General features: G+C 42.0%; 1 long non-coding RNA gene across 1 annotated transcript; it reads left to right on the top strand.

Moving 5' to 3' along the window:
- Nucleotides 1–3,461: 3,461 nt before the first annotated feature.
- On the top strand, nt 3,462–8,368 carry LOC142951396 (uncharacterized). Its single transcript, XR_012954569.1, has 3 exons — nt 3,462–4,134; nt 6,415–6,526; nt 8,242–8,368. It is a non-coding gene; the product is annotated as an uncharacterized LOC142951396 (long non-coding RNA).
- Nucleotides 8,369–20,388: the final 12,020 nt, after the last annotated feature.

A 20,388-nucleotide genomic window follows, 5' to 3' on the forward strand; every position in this document is an offset into this window, starting at 1 on the left:
TAGATTAGTGTTTGAAGTAGAATTCATTCAGGAGATAATCGTGTAATCAGAGAATTTTGGCCCCACAGCAGAATAGTTCTGTTTCAGAACACTGGATATGCTCCACGAGCCGTTTGGAGTCTGTTTATGGTTATTATTATTATTGTTCTCAACAGCCTCAGCACCAACACACTCGCCTGATGTTACACCGACATACAAACTGCACAGCTTGCATGAGGCTGAGTGGAAGGGACTAAATGTAGAATTCATGTGGATGAACTGCTGCTTCTGTTGGCAGAGCTCAGCACCAACATCAGGGCCATGTGCAGTGTGATGCAGTCACATATTCATATACATATACAGTACCTTTACATATACGCTGTTGAAGAAAAACTACCCAGCGGCATCTTTTTACTTTCTCTTAGCACACTAAAAGAAAGTAGGGATTTGTTTTTTTTCAGCACTGTTTCTGATTTTCTTGCAGATTGTTTTTTTGTGTAACAACAGCAACACACACACACACAGTGATATTAAAGGGATGGTTTGGGTGTTTTGAAGTGGGGTTGTATGAGGTACTTCTCCGTAGTCAGGGTATTACTGCAGTAGATGGAGTTTGGAGAACCAGCAAAGCAATGTACTGCTGCGGACGTGTTTTAGAGACCTTAAAGAATCAATATCAGTTTAAGTGAACGCTTTATTTAGAATATTTCCACAGGTTGACTTTGCAGACAGACGGCTCACTCTGACGGGGAACTGAAGCCGTTGTCTATGCTCTCCTCAAAGCCACAAGACTCCTTTGACAAAAACTGATTTTACCTCACAGAACACAGGAGTCGCTGGTCTACTGCGGCCTCCATCGGCTAGTTTATGTTGTTGTGTGACTTTGGTGTTTTAAAGGGTTCGTACGGATCCACCAAAGTCACAATAACACAGACTAGCCGATGGAGGCTTCAGTAGAACAGCAACTGCTGTGTTCTGCAAGGTTTAAGAGTTCTTTGAAGAGAGCATGGATGAATAGAACTGCTTCAGTTGGCTGACAGCGAGGTAAAGAGGTAAAATATTCGAAATAAAGTCTACACTTAAACTGATATGGATTTCTTTAGGTGTCTGACATACGTTTAGATGGCACAAAGGAAAGACAAGGACTTGAGGTGACTTGTTGCTTGCAGTCTGAAAGTGGCATGTGCATGCACACGCCATCACACAAGGCATTTGTACAAACTCATGGACTCGCACGTGGAGCGGTGTACCGGAACATAAAGATATGCAGAACTGGCTTCAAACAGGACACTGTGCTGCGTTCACGACCTATGCAAGACACGATCGATCCACATTCTCTACAACAGGATACTGAAATAGTGCTGACCTCAGCGTCCAGCTGGTAAATACTAAAACACACATTTCTTAGCTCAGGTCAGCATTGTGACTGAGCCTCATGCTGACATGTGGACGACTGTAGAAACAATGTTTTCTTTTTAAATAAAGCCAATTTAGGCAAATGATCATCATAATACCTCATTTGTGATCGCAGCTCTTCACAGCTGTGACGGGACATAATGTCTTTAACATACACAGTGAGTGTTGAGTGTCAAAACGGTACACGAGGAGCTACTGAGCTCTACAGAAATCTACATTCATGGACTCCTGAATTTGTATGTGAACAATTGTTGATATTATCTTTGTCATGGGACGTGAACACATCATTAGCATGAAGACAGACACTTCATTCAGCTAAAGGGAGTCACTTCTCGCTGATAATCGATGGCCGGAGAACAGAAAGAGAGCTTAAAATGAATGAATCACTGTAGCCGAAACAGCTTCAGCAGCCCTCCAAACTGTTCCTGCTCTACTAACCCAACCCGTGCCTTGGACACCTCTCTGTACTGTGGGGGCAGTCCCATCTCTGGATCCTCAGACGGATAGATGCAGTGGCCTTTTGACACGCTGTCTGACAGGACGGTGAACTAAACTGTCCAGCAGACAGATGAACAGAAAGCAACAGCTCTAAAGTCATCTCAGCTCTTGCCACAGAAGCCCACATGTGTATCTCTAAGATGCTCATTTATCAGAATAGGTATCAGATGTGGTTTTGTCACAGGCCTGTTTTAACCATGCTGTGCCAAGCCAGGATCATGTGTTCCCAATGGGGTAACCATTACTACTGTTGCCCTGTGGTTGTTGCTCCGGGGGCGAAGTAGACCAGGGCCAACCTCTGAGGAAGCTCTGCTCCTACATACAGCAGATATCACCGTTTACTGACCATGAGCTATGTGGGGCTGAGAAGATCACTTCTTTCTTAACTCCACACCTTGATGAACACTTGTTTGATGACTGTAATGATGTGCGTGTTGCGTATGACGTGTGATTTAAAACCGATGTGTTTCTGTTTGTGAAAGTTCCTCGTGTGTGACTTGCTACCTCCCACCCTCGGGCAGCCCTTTGGGGGAGAACAACAATCCACTACCAACCCAAAATCGACCACAGAAAAGACACCTTTTAAAACCACCAGATCCACAGGATTTATTATCATAGAACAAACACACGAGGTAAAACAACATTGAGATCAGCCTCCCCACACCAGAGGCCTCCCTCCCTTCTGCTGCTGGTTCAGGAGCTTTTCAGCACTTCCTTCCCGATCCTGGTGCACCTCGTTGAGCACCGCAGTCCACCTGGACAGAGACACTAGACGGGGAGAAAAGGGACAACAGCACAGGGAAGATATACAGCCGTGTGTGTGAGAGAGTCTATGAGGGCTCACTGATACAGGGGTATCTATACCTCCCTGCTGTAACCAATGTTTTGGCTCAGAGTTCATATTTTATGCTGTTGTATGTTGCCACCAAAGACGTATTGAGGTTTGATACTCAGCCCTACTTGTCACGGAGTAGGCAATGGAAATATAAAGCTCATCGGAAGCCCTTTAAAGTTATAATAATAAAACCTCCATGCAGACTCAGGTCTAATGAATATGACCCTGATATCAGTCTGAATCTTGTACTCTCATTGTACAGTCTGTCTCTGCCGTTATTCTGCCATCTACCCACCAGCCTGTGAAGGAAGCAATATTCTTCTGTAAATGGCCCTCAACCATAAAGGTTTGGCCACCTCTGGGTGGATAGATAGCGGTGTCCTAGACAGATGCCTGATCCACTGACTCCTTTCAAAATAAAGGAGCACTGTGGGTAACCAACCACCAGTGCTGACAACATTTGTTATCAAAGTGGGTGGGGGTTATCTCCTTGACTACAGTTGATGGAGAAATGTGTTCTTTTATTTAAACTTATTTTCAGTAACATTTTGGTGGGGCCACACAATGTTCATATAAGAACATTTGATGATGCAATCCATAGCATAGATATATCACACTGAACCATATTCTCACAACTGCGTGTGAGTGAGAGTGCTGAAACAGCGCCTGCTGTGACAATTGTATCACCACCAGCAGTGCTGACAAAATACCAGGCTAATAATACCACCTAAAATCCCACAATGAAGATCTGACGACATATCTTACCAATATATAGAACCACCAAAGGACAATGTTAAAGATCTCTCAACATCAAATAGCTGACTCATCGCCAGCAACGAAAAGTACATTTGTTATCTGTTGAGCAACCTCGTCCTTGTAAGCATTGTACATGCAATCCAAAAGTTTGTTTTGAATAGTGGCTGAAGTTCCCTTAAAATAGGGATGAGCATCATAATGGTTCCTTAGTCTGGAGTCTTCCTCGTACAGTCTAACCAGCCGGCAGACTCGACATGTCCATGCAAGGCATCGGCTTTCCACAATGGAAAATTCTTTCAAATCCCAGTGAGGCAGCAAAGAGATTCAAAGAAGACATTTTAAGCCAGCATTACAACAGGAAAGTCATTACATCTTACCATGGATCTTGAGGACAGTGCAGAGGACAGGGCAGTCCTTTCTTTTTATAAGAGGGCTAATGTTGAGTGGGCTTGCCCCTTGGCATGCACACTCAAGGGTAAATTGGTTACACACACAAAACTAAAGATAAAAATGATCATATATTCATTTAACTGATGTCTGTTCTGTGTATTTTGCTTTTCCAGGAGATCCAGCAATCGGTGATGGCGTGACTCGCCATTTCTTTGCAAGCATCACGTCCAAACCTCAGTATGGTTTTGAGATGAATTTTGGTAAGTGAATATTCACTTCGGCTGCTGGCCGGTTGTCAGCTATCAGGCTCTGTGTTTGGTTTGCACCAGTTCCAGGCTGACCACAGATCAGTCTCTACTTACCCAGAGAATACCTAAAACCTTAAAGAACAGCTGCTGTGGCCCTGTAGGTTTCTACAGGATCACCCAAAGTATTCAGTGGCTGATTGATATTTCCTTACTAATTCTGTATGAAAGTTTGAATATATATGTCCTTCACATTCTGCACTATCGATGTTCTTTCACGTTTCTCGTTTAATTGAAGTACCAGGAGGAACTCTTCTTTTTGTGGGGGAACAAGATCATCTGATTCCCTCCACTTGGTGGTACCTTTTTGGAGAGTGACTTCTTTGTTGTTGCTGGCGGAATGATTGGTCGTTCATTCGTCCATAGTGGGCCATGCCTTGGAGGACTCAGCCCAGCTATCCTGCATGTGCTCTTTGGTGGATCCCCAGAAGAAGCCCTGATAGATATTAAAACTTCTTGTACACGAGAGCCCCCTTTAAAGGGGGCTAGAGGGGGGCGGGGGGTGGTGTACATGTGTACAATTCACTTTTGCGAAAGGAATAAAATAATTTAAAAAAAAAAAAATAATACCTGTGTAACAAAGAGATTCTGGGCGAAACAACCATGGGAGCCATTTTACACACTGCAAAACACAATTATACATGAACTAAGATCATATCTGGAAGATATCTAGAAGATTTGCCACAATTTTGGCCAAAAATCGACGAACTGTGCTCTTTATATGATCTCTCATCACGAAGCACGGATCGCAGATGGCGGATGAGCACATCTAGCAGGCTCGTGATTCGACCCGGAAACGAGCAGCGGCGTCGAAATTACTCTCTTTCAAACCGTTCAAAAGTTATGGGTATACATGCCAACATCAGCCACTGGTCACGAGAAAATAAATTGGGTAAAAAAACTTACGTTTTGACGGTTTTGGCGATGTAAAATGGATTTATTCCAACGGATTTCGACGCTCATGTGTCCTCCATCCTGTGTTGCATGACTGTGACTGGTATCAATGCGCGGGCGGAATGAATGGCAAAATGGCAGCCGATTCTGTGAGGTGGACCAATCCATGTAGAGAGGGGGGTTTGCCCTGCATTTTGCGATTTTTAGTCAGTAAAGAGAAACGGAGATTCTCAAACACCCCCACATGGCTCCCGTTGGACTATCCCACATCTAAAATGGTCTCACACTTGTAAATCGGCCGATCACAGGCCTTACCAGTGTCACATAGACACACATTATGAGCCAGTTATTGTTATGAATGACAGATATGACACATCATAACTGCTCAAAATTATTCAAAATGGTATCAAACTGATTTATTAGGATTATTGAACACTCAGTGATAAGAAAAGTGAATATATAGTTAATATTTCGTTATATAGTATATACAATTAGAATACGGCAATGCAACTGCTGCTTCCAAAAATGAGAATTTTGCATGCCTTTGCTTGGTTTATGCTGGCCTGCTTTACTCAATCAAAGTCAAATCAGTTTAGAGACTGTAAAACCTGTTGTACTATGACTTTGGCTATGCCATTAACATTTTTAGGCCTTATTTCAAGTAATATTTTAGACACAAGTGCTTTTTTTCAGGCGAAACTGCAACTTTTTCAATTTGAGCTGTGCCATATGTGAAAATATGTTATTAACCAGTAACATATACACAATATTTACACATATCAGCACATCTTCCAAGTGTTACCTGTATTATACAATCAAAAAATTATTAAAATAGACCTTGTAGTTGCAGAAATACACTCTCTTTAGTATGGGTATGCAATTTTCGACCAGAGGCCTAAAAATAGGGCCAGTCTTAAAGAGGTTTTAAGGACTGTGCTGACCCTGATATCCGTGAGACAGTCAAAGTGGTACAATACATTTTTGCAGTAAGATTTTAATGATAAAAATTCAGGCCAAGGACAATAAAAGGAATATCTGATGTCAGAATTTTTTTTCAGATATTTATAATACCACAATCACATCATTTACATATTTAAACCAGCAGGGAGTGCTAAAGCAATATTAAAACCATAAACGTAAGTACATTTCTTTAAAACACGTAATTATGACGGATAAAAAAGTGATAAAAATGACATTATTTGGCATGTGGTTTGAGACCAGTGTGATTGATAGTTATTGACAAGTTGTCATATCTCTATTTGTTGTATCAAATCTGAATATTATGCAAGTCTTGAGAAATCAGGAATTCTAATCTATTCTAATTCTAATTGTCATTATTAGCTGGAGGGTACAACAGAAAAGAACAATCAATGACTTGGCACTGTCCTGGGATCTGCCTGCAGTCACATCTGAGATCAGGTGATGGCTGCTGGACAAACTGCTCCTCCGTGCTGTGAGTATTGTGATCTGTACTTTACAGATCATACAAACCACACCGACTAATCAGAGTTGAAGTTCTGATGTCGGACAAAATTTTGTCTTTCACATTTTGTCTTTTTTGTGACATACACAGACAGATGTTGATGAGTTTATTAATTAATGCTAATTAGGCTGTTAGTTAAAGATTAGTAAGGCTGCTTAATGCAAATGTTTTGCAGGTCCTTGGAAGAACCTCAAGACAAGTTGTTGCTGTTCTTTATTCGTTGTATTAAAAGAATATATATATACTGTCAGTGCTGTCATCACCATTCTTCTTACTTTAGTGTTCATCTTTTTAGCCATGTGAAACAAAGAGGAGTTTAGTAAATAAGAATGCGATTCAACACTGGTTTCAGAACTATGCTTCATCAGAGCACCGGCTTCTTTACGTCATAGTTTACTATCATCAGCTTGTGACGCAGGCATTTACTGCAGCATTTCTGATATTAAGTACAAAGACATTCAACACATTGGACGGGGCCATCAGGGTCTGGTAGACTTTCAACTTCCTGGTCAGTTAGTGAGCGTTCCAGCTGAACTTCAGGGACCACAACACCAGGCCGGCGATGACCACACGGTCCAGTCCAGTCAACCTGCAGTGAAAATAGTTGAGATTAAAGGGTCTGTTCAGCCAAAAGTAATGTGTAACTTATTATAGTCAACATGTCTACAGAACTGTGAGTCATTTTCAGTCAGTTATTCATTTTTTTAGAACCGTGTTTGAAACATCACTTGTTTTATCATTTCCTTCGATTCTGGATGAACATGCCATGAAGAGCTATGGCATCAGAAAGAGAGATGATGAATTACTATACGATGTACAATCATCTCTCTAAAACACTGCTCCTTGTTCGATCACAACATTTTAGCAACACCTTATTGAAGTTTTGAAAGTGCCCATGATATGCAGAATAAAAATAATCCACATTTACAGGCCTCTCTATTAGTTACATTATGCTTCTGATACACTTTGGAATGGACCTTCCCTACATTATTTATAATATAAAAATGTCGTGTAATGTTAGATACAGTGGGGTTCATGTTGACATTGTCCCATGTAGGAAAGTAAGGTCATAGTAAAAATAAAATGACTGCATTGGGTCCTGCTGTGCCTCATGTTCATGGAGAGTCCACAGTTGCAGCGGGGACTGGTTTCCCTCAGTGCGTAGCCGGTGGCAGTTCCAGCCATGCTGGACAAACTGAAGGTGTCTCTGTATGTGGGGTACAGAGCATAGAGATGCATTTCGTTGTCAGGATTGAGAAGGCCTTCTCTCTCAAGGTTGGTAAAGATGGTGTAGAAGAGATCAAGTACGCCGCCATAAACGTCTCTCCAGAGCCTTTCTGCTCTGATGGGGAAAAAAATATTTAGTCTTCCTACAATGAACAAAAACAATACATACAGGCAAATTACCACCTTTTACCTAGCATCAATGATAAGTACAGTAAACTAGATCTGAATTAAATGTATTTAAAGTTCTGTATTTAATATACAGTCCAAATGACAGTTTATTACAAAGATTTGTTTTAATCTGTTAAAAGGATAAATTGACTGCCTGCCACTTTAAATTAACTTTTGCAAAGCTCTTCTTCAGACTTCACAATAGAAATAGAAGGTTAGTCTAGGGTTAGCACTGTTGGAATATCAACTGAACTAATCACAGTTTAAACCTCTTCAATCCATATTTACAGTTCAATAATCAAACTAATTCAAGATCAAGTTCAACAGGATTCTTCTGTAATGTGACACTGTGGGACATCCACTACTTGGAAGTCTAAGTACAGCAACTCAAGGCAGCCACAGCTCAGACCAACGCAACGTGGTCGCCGTCACCTGCTTCGATCCACTCTGGAATTGATCCAGCACATTCTATGGCGGTCTCGGAGCCCCGGGTGGGGGAGCCGGAACGTTACGCTGGGGATCCTGAGGGTTGCAACGCATTCCTGATGAACTGTTCCATCCTGTTTGCGTTGCAGCCCCGCACCTTCACGTTAGAAGACGCCAGGGTGGCGTTTACCATCAATCACCTGATGGGGAGAGCTTGCCTGTGGGGAAGGGTGGAATGGGATCGTCGTACTCCTGCCTGTGCTTCCTTCCAGTCCTTCTCCGACAAACTACGCAAGGTTTTCGGAGTGGTGTCCATGGGACCGGACGTCACCGGAGGGCTAATGAGGCTTCAGCAGGGCCTCTGCAGCAGGGCATAATCTGTCACAGATTATGCCATTGATTTCCGGACCAAGGCACGATTAAGTTCGTGGAACAGGGACGCCCAGTGTGACGCGCATTTGCTCGGTCTAGCAGATTACATCAAGGACAAACTCATCTCGTTCGAGCTACCCACATCTCTGGATGGACTTATCGAGATAACCACCAGATTGGATCGCCGCATCCAGGTCAGGTGGCCGGCAAGGCGTCGGGAACAGTCAAGCCAGGGGCAACCTTCTCGCTTTCCTCGTGCTACAGCTCCGGAGTACACGCCGACTCAGCGGCTTCTTCAAGAGAATGACCCCATGCAAGGGGAAGTACTGGTGAGCCGAGCAGTTTCCGACCCTCCGTCTGTCAACGACCACTTTTCCACGCCCAGCTACTACTAACCGGGGGCTCCCATACTATTTCCACCTTCCAGGACTCTGGAGCAGACGCGTCCATTATGGACGAGGAACTCGTTACACAGTTGGGGATCGACCAGATACCTCTTCCCCAGTCTGTTCCAGCCAGCGCCCTGGACGGTCATCTTCTGGGGACAGTGACGCACCAAACCGTTCCGGTCCACATGCTGCTGTCCGACAACCACCACGAGACCATCAGCTTCCACATCTTGCAAACCCCTCGCACCCCCCTCATTCTGGGATACCTCTGGCTGCGTCGACACAATCCTCACATCGACTGGACTACGGGGGCTTTTCGGGGTTGGAGCCAGTCCTGTCATCTAGTCTGCCTGAAGCAAGCCGCCGTACCACGAGGTGCCTCGCTCACCAATTTCACGCCTGATCTTACGGGTGTTCCCGCTGAATACTTGGACTTTAAGGAGGTTTTCAACAAATCTAAGGCCATGTTTCAGCCTCCCCACCGTCCTTATGATTGTGCCATCGACCTCCATCCTGGTACGTTCCTACCTAAGGGGCGCCTTTATTCCTTGTCTGCTCCTGAAAGAGAGGCGATGGACAAATATATTAACAACTCCCTGGCTTCCGGTCTCATACGCCCCTCGTCCTCTCCTGCAGGGGCTGGGTTTTTCTTCGTGGAGAAAAAAGACAAGACTCTCAGACCCTGCATCGACTACTGGGGCTTAAATGAGATCACGGTTAAAAACCGGTACCCCTTGCTGGCTTTCGAGTTAATTCAAGGAGCCACCATCTTCTCCAAGCTCGATCTCCGCAACGCCTATCACCTGGTCCGGATCAGAGAGGGGGATGAGTGGAAGATGGCATTCAACAAACCTAAGGGACATTACGAGTACCTTGTGATGCCTTTCGGCTTAACCAACGCCCCCGCTATCTTCCAGGCCCTGGTCAACAACGTGCTCCGGGACATGTTTGACGGGCACATATTCGTCTACCTCGACGACATCTTGATCTTCTCCAAGAACCAAGAGGAACATGTGCACCACGTCCAATCCGTGCTTCAACACCTAGTGGAGAACTCCCTGTTTGTGAAGGCAGAGAAATGCGAGTTTCACTTTCCCACGGTTTCATTCCTGGGATATATCGTTTCCCAGGGCAGCATTCAGATGGACGCTGCTAAAGTTGCTGCCGTCACTACCTGGGCTGTCCCAAACTCCCGCAAGCAACTTGAATGTTTCCTGGGGTTCCCCAATTTCTATAAGAGGTTCATCAGGAATTACAGCGCTGTCGCTTCTCTACTCACTGCCCTCACCTCCTCCAAGATTCCTTTCCTATGGACTTCTTCAGCCGAAGAGGCCTTCCAGAACCTGTCCAGGTTCACCTCAGCACCCATCCTCCAAGTCCCGGAGCCGGACAGACAATTTGTGGTGGAGGTGGATGCCTCCAACATAGGGGTTGGGGGTGTGCTGTCTCAGTGCTCGGTCACCGACCAAAAGCTCCATCCCTGCGCCTTTTTCTTGCGTCGGCTTTCCCCGCCGAGAGAAACTATGACATTGGTAACCGAGAACTACTAGCAGTGAAGCTGGCCCTGAAGGAGTGGCGTCATTGGTTGGAGGGGACCAAGCTCCCATTCCTGGTTTGGACCGACCATAAGAACCTTGAGTACATCCGCACAGGCCAGGTGGTCGTTATTCTTCACACGGTTCCACTTCACGCTCTCCTATCGCCCCTGGTCCCGCAATGTCAAGCCTGATGCCCTTTCCCGTCAGTTCCAGGGGGAGGAAGAACCAACCTCTGGCTCCTTGTCCATCCTTCCTGCCTCCTGCCAAGTAGCCATCCTCACCTGGGAGATTGAGGAATCAGTGAGGGCCGCGACTAGGGGTCAAGCCAGTCCCAGCACATGCCCTCCTGTTTGTCCCTCAGGCCCTTCGGTCCAACATCCTCCAGTGGCCACACTTCTCTAGACTCACCTGCCACCCGGGCATCCAGAGGACCCAGGACGTCCTGCGGCAGCGCTTCTGGTGGGTCTCACTCAACGAGGACACCCGGGAATTCATCAACGCCTGCCCAGTGTGCAATCAACATAAACCTTCCCACCAGGCTCCGGCCGGCCTCCTGCAGCTTCTCCAAGTGCCTCATCGTCCGTGGTCCCACATCTCCCTGGACTTTGTCACCGGACTACCACCATCTGAGGGCCACACCGCCATTCTGACAGTGGTCGACAGATTTAGTAAACTGGACCATTTTATTCCTCTACCTAAACTCCCATCTGCTAAGGAGACGGCAAAACTCATCTCCCTGCATATCTTCCGCTTGCATGGGATTCCAGTCAATGTGGTCTCCGATCGAGGTCCTCAGTTCACCTCCATCTTCTGGAGGGAATTCTACGCTCTGCTGGGGGCCACCGTTAGTCTGTCCTCGGGGTTTCACCCCCAATCCAACGGTCAGACGGAGAGGAAGAATCAGGAGATGGAAACAGCCCTCCGCTGCATGGTCCCCCAGAATCCTGCCTCCTGGTCCCACCAGTTGATGTGGATGGAGTACGCTCATAACACCCTGACCAGCTCCGCCACAGGCTTGTCACCTTTCCAGTGTGCTTATGGGTTCCAGCCACCTCTGTTCCCCGCATTGGAGAAGGAGGTTTCCTACCCTTCTGTCCAGACATTCATCCGCCGCTGCCGCCAGACCTGGGCAAGGGCCCGAGCAACCCTGCTCCGGTCTGCTGACCGCTATGAAACAGCAGCTAACTGACACCGCACTCCAGCCCCTATCTACCAGGTGGGTCAGAGGGTGTGGTTGTCAACCTGGGACCTACCCTTGTGGGTGGAGTCCAAGAAGCTGGGCCCAAGATTCAGCGGGCATTTCGAGATTGAGAGGATCATCAACCTGGCGGCAGTAAGGCTCAAGCTCCCCAGAGACATGCGCATCCACCCCACATTCCATGTATCCAAGGTCAAACCGGTCCGGGAGAGTCCCTTGGTGCCGGCTGCTCCGCCTCCTCGCGTCATTGAAGGAGGTCCGGTCTACACGGTTCATCGCCTGCTGCGCTCCTGCTGCTGGGGGCGAGGTTTTCAGTACCTGGTCGACTGGGAGGGATACGGTCCGGAGGAGAGGCAATGGGTTCCGGCTTGTAACATCTGCGACCCCCGACTCATCGCCAGGTTTCATCGGTAGCACCCAGAACAACCGTCTTGGACCAAGACGACTGCCAGGAACACCCAGCAGGTTCCCGGGGCGGACTATGAGGCCCCTCCTCCGGTCCCAAGGAACCCTACCACCAGACCCCCTCCACCCACCCGGCTGTGGACTCTGACTCTGCGGCCTCGGAGGAGTTCTACCCCGCCTTGCCTCTGCCCCGGTAATTCACCCAGTCTTCTGTTCCCGACCACGAGATCCTGCCGCTTTTTCCTTGTGATTCTTATACCTGTTGTGTGTCCAGAGGAAAATAAAGCTCTGATTCAAACTATCCCTGGTGTCTGTTGTACTGCTCCTGGGTCCTTAACAAACCCGTTACAGGAACATACTAATACTGCCCATCTTTAGGCGCAGGCTGAAAACTCACCTCTTCAAGAAGGCCTACCCTTCCGCTTAGCACTTACCTAGCATCTACTGTATTCATACTAGCTTATTGCACTTATTGTTTTTATATTAGCTTGTGGCACTTATTGCATTCCTTTGTTTCTGCACTGTACGTTGGCTCTGGTTTATGCTCTTAGATGCTTGTTTGAGGTAGGGACATGCACTTATTACTTCTGGTGACTAGTTGTTCTCTCGAAAACCGATGTTGAATACACTTATTGTAAGTCGCTTTGGATAAAAGCGTCTGCTAAATGACTGTAATGTAATGTAATGTAATACTGGTATAATTTGGAGTACATTGAGCCTGAGGAAATTCCTGGCACTACCGGTTCTGTTGACTTAAGACGAGTACACAATCTTCAAGTGGTCCCATCTGAGCATGTCGAGTTATGTGCTAGCTATCCTGAAGAAGACATACTTATTGTAAATGATGATGAAGAGCACAACAGCTTCAGCTATATTGGAATGGAGGTTCACTCTTTAGAGCAGTGTTTCTCAAACTGTGGGGCGCGCCCCTCTAGTGGGGCGCGCAGGTATTGCAGGTGGGGCGCAGGGGGAAATGCAGAATTTTTTTATTTCAATAACTTTATTTATTTTGAAATAAAAACGTTATTTTGGGGGGGGGGGGGGGGTCAACTGGCCAGCCAGCGTTTCTCAGATTGGAGTCAGACGAGGAGAAAATGTGATGTCGTGATCTTCGCAATAGAACATCTGTGACGTGTCGAGTCTTGGCCAATCAGCGTTCAGATGTCTCCAGCGTCTTTCACTCCGTTACAGTTTAAGTTACGTTATGTTCCGTTACTGTTCAGACTTGCTGGGTTCAATTAACGTCCACTGCATGCAGAACTTTGTCGACTGTTAACGTTCGTCATTATCACGATTTAGGAGGAAAAAACGTAACGTGATGAAACATGCAGCCCCCCCCCCGTGTTCACGCGGTCACTCGTTAACGTTAAACCAGAACACCGGCGCATCTGGTGGCAGGTTGTTTTTTAACTCAAAGTAGAATGAGATGATTTCGTGGTCAGAATAACTTTCATGAGGCCCAGATACTGATGAGATGATGAGGTCAAAGAGCTTCAGGGAGAGGAGGCTGTCTGTAGCGCAGCTTGACGCAGGGCTGAGCTGTGAAGGAGCTGGGCCTGGATAAAGGTGGAGGTCTAAACAGACGTGAGTACAGCTTCCCGCTGTCACAGTGTTTTAAATACATTGATAAGGCAGGGTATGCTAAATGCAGCCTCTGCTCCAAGGATATAAAGTACAGCAACAAGGGCTCACGTGTCCTCTCATCACACTGTTCACTGTGATGACCACAGCCAGTGTACTAACAGTCCCAACAGTCCCACGTGCAGCTATTATTATTATCATAGCTATTATCACAGCTATTATTTTACTTTTAGAATGCTACATTTTAAAGCTCATATTTAAAATAAAATGCTCCAGATATGTGTGAGCATATGGCTGCATATGTGTGAGCACATATCTGCACTCATTTTATTTCGTTTTTCACAGGTTGCAGTTTATTGTTATTATCTTAGAAAGATATTCAGTGCAAAACAGGTGAATTGCAGCCACAATAAGCTATTTTTTGCCAAATATTAGTTATTTTTTGCACAGATATAACTTTATTTGCATTGTTCTAACAAAGTGATTGCACATTGTATTCTGATGGAGCAATCTGGTTTACTTGAAAGTGATTGCAATTTTCTTTATTCTATTATTTGAAAAAGCACAGATGGAGGAGTCACAAAATGTTGTTATTTCAATAAAAGTTCAACATGGACCATTTTGTTACAGTTTTGTTGGGGTGGTGGGGCATGAACATTTTTCTTCCTCCAAAGTGGGGCGTGACAGAAAAAGTTTGAGAACCACTGCTTTAGAGGATGAGATACAAGTGCAACAAAGTATCTACATAAAGAATCTACAACCCATTCCTGTGGACCCCAACAGAGCCACACATGCGAGAGGCTCCTCTAACAGACACTGAAACTGACATATTAAAGTCGAAGATTGGCCACATATTGTGGGTAGCAAGGCAGAGTAGACTTGACATAATGTGTGACATATCCATCCTAGCATCAAGTACAAAGCATGCTACTGTTCACACTCTACACTGTGCAAACAAACTGAAATCAGAAGAGGTGACCTTGAGGTTTCAGCACTTGGGAAAAGATAACTCGCTGAAATTGGTTCAGTGATTCCTCGATGGGAAACCTTCCAGACGGAGACACTCAAGGTGGACACCTGGTCATGCTTATGGGAGAGAATGGAAGATGTTCACCTATATGCTGGCAGTCAAAGAGGATCAGGAGAGTTGTCTGAAGCACCTTAGCAGGAGAGACTTTGGCATTGACAGTGCAGTCTTTTTGGCTACACTACTCAGAACTTACCACAGGTGATTGCACAGGGAACAATTTGCCCATTGTGTGTGTAACAGACAATCACTCTCTTCTTGATGCTGTCAAGTCCACCCAAAACTGTCACTGAAAAGAGACTCTGCCTCGAAATCAGCAGCGTCAAGGAGCTCATCCACTCTGGGACCCTCCAGCAGATCATGTGGTCAGCCTCCAGGGAACAGCTCGCTGACTGCTTGACTAAGAAGGGGACATCTGCACTTGTTCTGCTGAGGCTAAACGAGCTAATCAACAAAAGCCTTACTACCCTCAAACTCTAGTCATTAAAGTTGCAAGTTTAAATCTGTTTATCTGTTTAAAGTTCTAAAAAACAAACTGTTTTTCTTTAAAGAGAAAAGGAGGTAAATAGAACTTCCACTTGCAATGCAACGACTTCCGGACACATTGAAATTGGGATGAAAGAAATATCTTCTGGGTCTGCCTGAATTGTTCTTGTGAAGCAGAAAAGCATCTAGAGCGAAACTTGGATCTACATAGCTCTGTTAAGCATTTATTATTATAAATTTGGCCGTTTGGCATGTGATCATCCATCCATCCATTATCCAAACCGCTTATCCTGTTCAGGGTCGCGGGGCGCTGGAGCCGATCCCAGCTGACATTGGGCGAAGGCAGGGTACACCCTGGACAGGTGGATCAGCTATTTGCTAATATTGACCGAATTCCTGACTTCTTCTTCAGCGTCGTGCACAGCATCCAGTCTTTAGAAAGACCTTTAGCCAGGCACTTCACTGCGATAGCATGCATTGTGATAACAGCTAACTACTCAAAGCAACGGCAAAAAAACAGCAGTTAATACCAAAAACAAGAATAAAACACTCTGATCTCAACAGTGTCTGTACTTTCTTTGTCCAGGGCTGCGGATCTGATTGTGGATTAGTCAGTCTGACTGTAACACAGAGAGAGAGAGGCTGAAGCCTAAAAGTCTGAAGTGAAAGGATCGAAGCCTCCCATGTCAAGCTAACCAATCTTGATAAATCTCCAAGTTTTCTCCTCAGTAGTACGAACAACAAATATAAATGATACATTTCAGGAATAGCTCACAAAGATAAGGTGCTGATACAACTGATACTTGACAATGTGAGGTGACGAGATCTAAACTCAAATTTCAGGAAGGTCCAATCTGTTTCCATCAACAATGAAGGAGCTTTATATGCAGATTGATTTTATTAATATGACTTTACACTTTAAAACTGTTTATTTTTTCCAAAGGTTTTGTGTGTATCAGTTGAGGGGACATTATGTGACCAAGCAGCTCCTGAGGCTGTGGGTTGAATCCTCATGTGGAGCAGTGAAATGTCAGGTCCACCCGCCGAAATGAAAGAAGTCACATGTGCTTTGAAACAATAGTCAAGCGTGTCGGGTAGAAGGTTGGTATCAGGACCAGAAGTCCAATCTATGTGGTGCAGTTCCTTTTAAAGGTCTAACACTGTGATTAAAGAAGTCAAATATGCTACAAACCTGCAGTGTGTCAGATCAGACAGCTCAGGGAGGTAAACCACTGGTCTGAGAACCGGACGTTTGCTCATTCTCTGTGAGGTCCAGCACACAAAATGGAAAAGTCCAATAAACCAAGAGAGTAAACCACAGTGTGCGCTGCATGGTGGCTGCTAAGTCCCCGGTTTACTTCCAATCGTCACCTTTGTGAGGAAACAAGTTTCCAGGACGAGGGAGTACGATATGACATTTTTATGAAATTTGTTATGACATACTATATTCTGTATAGACATTTTATGACTTACTAGTAGGACATTTTTCATGACTCTTTGACTTACACTTCCATTTTTTATGGTATACTAAATTATGACATTTTTATGGCTTTTCCTATGGCATGCTATACTATGATATTTTTATATCTTTTTGAGTCTTATGGCCTACTATACTATGATATTTTTATATCTTTTTGAGTCTTATGGCCTACTATACTGTGATATTTTTATATCTTTTTGAGTCTTATGGCCTACTATACTATGATATTTTTATATCTTTTTGAGTCTTATGGCCTACTATACTATGATATTTTTATATCTTTTTGAGTCTTATGGTGTACAATACTGTGATATTTTTATATCTTTTTGAGTCTTATGGTCTACTATACTGTGATATTTTTATATCTTTTTGAGTCTTATGTCCTACTATGCTTTGATATTTTTATATCTTTTTGAGTCTTATGTCTACTAAACTGTGATATTTTTATATCTTTTTGAGTCTTATGTCCTACTATACTGTGATATTTTTAAATCTTTTTGAGTCTTATGTCCTAATAAACTGTGATATTTTTATATCTTTTTGAGTCTTATGTCCTACTATACTGTGATATTTTAATAGATTTTTGAGTCTTATGTCCTACTATACTGTGATATTTTAATATCTTTTTGAGTCTTATGTCCTACTATACTGTGATATTTTTTATATCTTTTTGAGTCTTATGTCCTACCATACTGTGATATTTTAATATCTTTTTGAGTCTTATGTCCTACTATACTATGATATTTGTATATCTTTTTGAGTCTCATGTCCTACTATACGATGATATTTTTATATCTTTTTGAGTCTCATGTCCTACTATACTATGATATTTTAATATCTTTTTGAGTCTTATGTCCTACTATACTGTGATATTTTTATATCTTTTTGAGTCTTATGTCCTACTATACTATGATATTTTAATATCTTTTTGAGTCTTATGTCCTACTATACTGTGATATATTTTATATCTTTTTGAGTCTTATGTCCTACTATACTGTGATATTTTAATATCTTTTTGAGTCTTATGTCCTACTATACGATGATATTTTTATATCTTTTTGAGTCTCATGTCCTACTATACTGTGATATTTTTATATCTTTTTGAGTCTCATGTCCTACTATACTGTGATATTTTTATATCTTTTTGAGTCTCATGTCCTACTATACTGTGATATTTTTATATCTTTTTGAGTCTCATGGCCTACTATACTGTGATATTTTTAAATCTTTTTGAGTCTTATGTCCTACTAAACTGTGATATTTGTATATCTTTTTGAGTCTTATGTCCTACTATACTGTGATATTTTAATAGATTTTTGAGTCTTATGTCCTACTATACTGTGATATTTTAATATCTTTTTGAGTCTTATGTCCTACTATACTGTGATATTTTTTATATCTTTTTGAGTCTTATGTCCTACTATACTGTGATATTTTAATATCTTTTTGAGTCTTATGTCCTACTATACTATGCTATTTGTATATCTTTTTGAGTCTTATGTCCTACTATACGATGATATTTTTATATCTTTTTGAGTCTTATGTCCTACTATACTGTGATATTTTTATATCTTTTTGAGTCTTATGTCCTACTATACTGTGATATTTTTATATCTTTTTGAGTCTCATGGCCTACTATACTATTATGTTTTTATATCTTTTTGAGTCTCATGGCCTACTATACTGTGATATTTTTATATCTTTTTGAGTCTCATGGCCTACTATACTATTATATTTTTATATCTTTTTGAGTCTCATGGCCTACTATACTATGATATTTTTATATCTTTTTGAGTCTTATGTCCTACTACACTGTGATATTTTTATATCTTTTTGAGTCTTATGGCCTACTACACTGTGATATTTATATATCTTTTTGAGTCTTATGTCCTACTATACTATATTTTAGTATCTTTTTGAGTCTTATGTCCTTCTATACTGTGATATTTTTATATCTTTTTGAGTCTTATGTCCTACAATACTATATTTGTATATCTTTTTGAGTCTTATGACCTACTATACTGTGATATTTTTATATCTTTTTGAGTCTTATGTCCTACTATACTATGATATTTTTATATCCTTTTGAGTCTTATGGCCTACTATACTATGATAATTTAAATCTTTTTGAGTCTTATGTCCTACTATACTGTGATATTTTTATATCTTTTTGAGTCTTATGTCCTACTATACTGTGATATTTTAATATATTTGAGTCTTATGTCCTACTATACTGTGATATTTTTATATCTTTTTGAGTCTTATGTCCTACTATACTGTGATATTTTTAAATCTTTTTGAGTCTTATGTCCTCATAAACTGTGATATTTTTATATCTTTTTGAGTCTTATGTCCTACTATACTGTGATATTTGAATAGATTTTTGAGTCTTATGTCCTACTATACTGTGATATTTTAATATCTTTTTGAGTCTTATGTCCTACTATACTGTGATATTTTTTATATCTTTTTGAGTCTTATGTCCTACTATACTGTGATATTTTAATATCTTTTTGAGTCTTATGTCCTACTATACTATGATATTTGTATATCTTTTTGAGTCTCATGTCCTACTATACGATGATATTTTTATATCTTTTTGAGTCTCATGTCCTACTATACTATGATATTTTAATATCTTATTGAGTCTTATGTCCTACTATACTGTGATATTTTTATATCTTTTTGAGTCTTATGTCCTACTGTACTATGATATTTGAATATCTTTTTGAGTCTTATGTCCTACTATACTGTGATATTTTTTATATCTTTTTGAGTCTTATGTCCTACTATACTGTGATATTTTAATATCTTTTTGAGTCTTATGTCCTACTATATGATGATATTTTTATATCTTTTTGAGTCTCATGTCCTACTATACTGTGATATTTTTATATCTTTTTGAGTCTCATGTCCTACTATACTGTGATATTTTTATATCTTTTTGAGTCTCATGGCCTACTATACTGTGATATTTTTAAATCTTTTTGAGTCTTATGTCCTACTAAACTGATATTTTTATATCTTTTTGAGTCTTATGTCCTACTATACTGTGATATTTTAATAGATTTTTGAGTCTTATGTCCTACTATACTGTGATATTTTAATATCTTTTTGAGTCTTATGTCCTACTATACTGTGATATTTTTTATATCTTTTTGAGTCTTATGTCCTACTATACTGTGATATTTTAATATCTTTTTGAGTCTTATGTCCTACTATACTATGATATTTGTATATCTTTTTGAGTCTTATGTCCTACTATACGATGATATTTTTATATCTTTTTGAGTCATGTCCTACTATACTGTGATATTTTTATATCTTTTTGAGTCTTATGTCCTACTATACTGTGATATTTTAATATATTTGAGTCTTATGTCCTACTATACTGTGATATTTTTATATCTTTTTGAGTCTTATGTCCTACTATACTATGATATTTGTATATCTTTTTGAGTCTTATGTCCTACTATACGGTGATATTTTTATATCTTTTTGAGTCTCATGGCCTACTATACTATTATATTTTTAT

Source organism: Anarhichas minor, unplaced genomic scaffold, assembly GCF_050575085.1.
Source record: "Anarhichas minor isolate MPS153535 unplaced genomic scaffold, ASM5057508v1 ptg000017l, whole genome shotgun sequence".
NCBI classification, from domain to species: Eukaryota; Metazoa; Chordata; class Actinopteri; order Perciformes; family Anarhichadidae; genus Anarhichas; species Anarhichas minor.